Raw genomic sequence first — 5,109 nt, forward strand, 5'->3', positions numbered from 1 at the left:
TAGCAGGGATTAAGAGGAAGAACAGGGAGGGAGAGAGTGAGACAAGGAATCAGTTGCTACAGGCAGAGAAGAGATACATTGAAGCCCCAACCTCTCACAGTTTAAAAGAGTGGTTAGAAAAACAACAAATATACAAAATGACTATATTAAAAAGAACCGAGGGAAAACGAATATTCCAGAAACAGAACCAGTTTGGAGAGGGAGAGCGAGTGGGGCGTCTACTATCTCTGATTATTAGAACCAATTTCCCCCCCTCCACTGTTACAGCAGTTAAGTTATTAAGCGGCGAAATTTCCTCTGATAAAACCGTGATATTAAATACTTTTAGAGAATTTTTTGTATCTCTTTATAGCTGCAAGAGAAGGGAGGGGACTGAAGGACCGGAAATTTTTCTCCAGGGATTGTCCGTCACGACCCTCTCAGAGGAAGATAATATCGACATGGAGGCGCCAATCACCCTAGGAGAATTAAAACAGGCAGTGGCGGGGATGTCAATTCAAAAGTCACCAGGCCCAGATGGGATGCCCTTAGAGATCTATAAAAGGTATGGGGATACCCTGCTACCAGAACTCTTAAAGACATTAAATTGGGCACTGACTCACGGGACACTTCCCACCTCCATGACAGAAGCCACTATTATTGTCTTACATAAGGAGGGGAAGGATCCAACTGAGGCTTCATCGTATCGTCCTATCTCGCTTCTATGTACTGACGCCAAGATCTTGGCCAAAGTGTTAGCAACTCGTCTTAACCGTTATATCCATGCGCTTATACATCCTGACCAATCTGGCTTCATCCCCAATAGGTCAACCAGTACCAACATCAGGAGAGTGTTCCTGAATGTGCAAATTCCAACAGAGGGAGTGGGCTCCAGAGCCGTTTTAGCCCTGGATGCTGCCAAGGCTTTTGACAGCCTGGAATGGGACTACCTATGGAAGGCCCTAGAGAAATTTGGGTTTGGCCCCAGGTTTATTAGTTGGGTGAAGTTGTTATACAATCAACCAAAAGCAAAAATTAAAATTAATAATGTATTTTCAGAAATTTTTCAACTAGAGAGAGGAACGCGTCAGGGCTGTCCCCTTTCCCCCCTTTTGTTTGCTCTGGCGATGGAACCACTAGCTATCAAAATTAGAAATACTAAAGATGTACAGGGGTTCCGCAGACAGACTATAGAGGACAAGATTGCACTGTTTGCGGATGATGTCCTCTTCTTTCTGGGAGACGTTGAAACCTCGTTAAAAAATGTGATCAAAACAGTGGGTGAGTTTGGGCTATGCTCCGGGTTGGTCATTAACTGGGAAAAGTCAGCACTATTGCCAATTGATCCCCTTGGCGCCCAGATACCTCCTGGAATCCCTCAGTTAAAAGTAGTAGTTATGTTGAAATATCTCGGGATTTGGATCACGAGGGACATTAATAACTTTGTCCAAAATAACTTAATCCCTCTTTTATCCAAATGGGAACATAAAAGAGACGCCTGGTGTAGACTACCATTATCCATAGCGGGGCGATGTAATTTAATAAAGATGCTATGGTTGCCCCAGTTACTCTATATCCTCCAGAACTCCCCAGTTTGGATAGATCAAAAATGGTTCAAAAGGATAGAATGCCTCTTCAGAGAGTTAATCTGGAAGAAGGGACAAGCCAGGATTTGTCTCCAGACCATGCAGTTACCAGCTAAAGAGGGGGGAATGGCAGTACCTCACCCGAAAACATACTTTCTAGCCTCGCAGTTACAACATCTTGCGAACTGCGGACTGGAGGGAGGGGGTAATTCCGGTAGATTGATGCTAACTGGGGCAACACATAGGACAATAGTGGAGGCACTTGAGGCGGGCTCGTTTGTCCATAAATGTCCAACTATAAAACTTAGCCTTAAAGTGTGGCAAACAACAAAAGTATTGATGGGCTATAAGGGAATACATTTTTTTACCCCTCTCTGGTGCAATCAAAACTTAAAAGAATTAAAGAACATTGAGAGATGTAAAGAATGGGAGAGACAAGGGATAACCCGTTTAAACCAATTGTACAATGGAGAACAGATGAAATCCTTCGCAGACTTGCGACAGGAATTCAACATAACAAATAAAACATTTTACAGATATCTCCAGATCCGACACGCCATCCAAGCTCAGTTTGGGCTACAACCCATCGTATGGTCCCCAGCTCCCACCCTCCTGAAAATAATCTCTTCAAAAACAACTAAAGGACTGATATCTGAGTTGTACTCAAGAATAGGAGCTAAAACCATAAGTAGGGCAGGCCTTACTAAGAGCAGGACAGGATGGGAGAAAGACTTAGGTCAAATGACCACGGAACAATGGAGTGCGATCTTGAGGAGGGGGGTATTGGTTTCGATCTCCCCATCTCAGAAGGTATCACACTTGTTCCTCTTGCATAGAGTATACTATACCCCCAGGAGAATGTTCAATCTTGGGTGGAGAAGTACTGACGAATGCCCAAGGTGCAGAGCGACAGGCAATCTTATCCACATGCTGTGGAAATGTCCTAAGCTATTTAGATACTGGGAGGAGGTGGTTGCCAAAATAAATAAAACTTTTAAAACTAAGCTTGAAGCTGAGTCTAAGATATGCTTATTAGGCAGCATAGAGGAAAACAGAGTGCCAGCCAGCTCCCTTGAAGTGGTACTGAGATGCCTCTTCCAGGCAAGGAAGTTAATTGCCTTGAGGTGGCAGGCCCAGATACCACCCACTGCTAAATCTTGGGTTGAAACCATTAACACAATGATTTGGAGTGAGAGAGTGACACTCACTAGGCAGGGCAATTATAGAAAGTTAGTGAGGATGTGGAAACCCTGGCTAGATGAAACAGGATGCTCTATATAAAAAGAGGACTGTCGTCATCCAAATTCAATAAATATCTTAACCCGCTATCGGGCATTCCTCCATGGGGAAGATTCACTTAAAGTATATTGATTTCCAAAATTGGCTCACGGTGTGATGGGAGGGTGGGTGGGAGGGTGAGGGTGTGTGGGGTGGGGGGGGGGATAGGTATGACAGTTTAGAATAAAGAGATCTTTCATTTATTTAAAATGGTACAAAGAAAGAGGTGAGGACAAGAAAAATGTATGGTTGTGTATTTTTTATATTACGCACGATGATGCAATATCTTTTGTATCTTTTTGTATGCAAACAACAATAAAAAAAGTATTGTATGAATTATATTTCTGAAGTCAACACATTCAAACCAACCATTTAAGTTTTACTGTAATTGGTAGCTATTGTGCAGGCATCTATTTTATTTAGATGACAATTTTGTCATTTGGCTAATTTGGGTGGGCTCCCTCCAGGCTTACTTGTCCTCCACCTTTCCATTATAATGCATGTGCTTCCACTGTGGACGCTCTCACGATTTAGAGGTAGGACTACAGAACATACTGGGGTGCTTTGACGGGCCTCTGTTGCTTATGCATGTATATGCAAATGTGTGCAAACTAAAGCACAGTTTTTAATGCATATTGTTAGAAAGGACAATGCGGTTGGTTAGCAGGCTGGTCGGTAAGTTGAGGGTAAGTTAAGCTGGGAATTTCTTTGGTTTTGTTTTGCATGTGATCCTAACTACAAAGACCAGTTATAGATGAGGGCAGTGGCCATTTGTTTGTACTGTTGGAATACTGGTGAGGGGGTGCACTGAACACCTTTGGTACCATAGTGCTATATGCTGGGTGTCCAGTGCGCCCCCGTGCCTTTAAAAAGGGGTAGGCTACCTCCAGGCTCACCTGTCATCTGCCTATCCATTATAATGCATGTGCTTCCAATGTGGAGACTCTCACATTTTAGAGTTAGGACTACAGATAATACTGGGGTGCCTTGACAGGACTCTGTAGCTTCTATATGTATTTGCAAATGTGTGCAAAACTAAACCCCTGTTTTTAACGTATACTGTTAGACAGGACAATTCGGTTGGTTAGCAAGCTGGTCGGTAAGTTAAGCTGGGAATTTTGTTGGTTTTGTTTTGAAATTACATCATTAGCCTGCTGCAGGCAGCAGGAAACATTGCTCCAGTCTCCTCCCCCCAAGTAAATGATTATACATTGTAACAAGTCACAAAGTGAGATAATGCGACAAGGGGCTGATCTGGGTCAGAAATTTAATAACACAGCCAGGTACTGCACAGGCCCCTGGATGTAATGATTGTATCATGTTTGAGAAAGCATCTCAGCCCAGGAAGTAGCTGCTGACCCGGAATAGTGCCTGACAAAAGGATAAGTCTATCCATCTGTAGAGAAAAAGCCATTGTTAAAGAAGAGTTCCACCCTAAAGTGGAACTTTCGCTCCATCAGATACCCCCAGGTATCCTTTCCCACTTATGGGAGCCTACGCTGCGGATATTGACGTCACGGCTGGGGCTCCCTCCTTCTTCCCCCAGCCGCCAGACCAGTAGGAGAGAGGAGGGGGCCTCACAAATGTGCAGCAGGGTTCATGGCGTGAAGCTGATAAGCTACTCTTCTGGGTACCATTATCATCAATGGCGGTGGCAGCACCCCGACAGCTGATGAAAACATCAGCTGCGGGTGCCGACATCGCTGGACTCCAAGACAGGTAAGTGTCCTATTATTAAAAGCCAGCAGCTGCAGTATCTGAAGGGAAAAGAAGACTAAAAATATGCTTCCTCCCTCCCGCAGCAGACTAATGAGCAGCTGACTTTCTGATGCTACATTCACTTTAAGTTTTATTGAACGACTCCTCTCCTTAAACAACATTTGGTTTTATAAGATGAAAAAAAAGATCTTCCTTATTAAAACATAATTTCATTTTTGCATATTTATATCTAAATTATTTATATTTATAAAATACATTTCATAAACACGCATAATAAAATAAAACATTTCAGAAAAAGCATAGTATTTTGCTATATATTCTATTAGCAACATTAGAGTGGGCTAGTTATAGCAACAGTTAATGAGAGACCAGAATGGGCAGGTGGTGTAGGCAGAGAGGGCCGGCGTCTCACATATGATTGACAATAAAGCTTTTTGAAGCTGCAACCAGATGAAGTAATTATCTGCGAACACAAAAAAAAAACAGTTAGTCCTAATAGTCTCAATGCTGCCAGTCACAACTCTTCCAGGCTGTTGTAGATCTCTAG

Source organism: Rana temporaria, chromosome 5 (assembly GCF_905171775.1).
Source record: "Rana temporaria chromosome 5, aRanTem1.1, whole genome shotgun sequence".
NCBI lineage: Eukaryota > Metazoa > Chordata > Amphibia > Anura > Ranidae > Rana > Rana temporaria.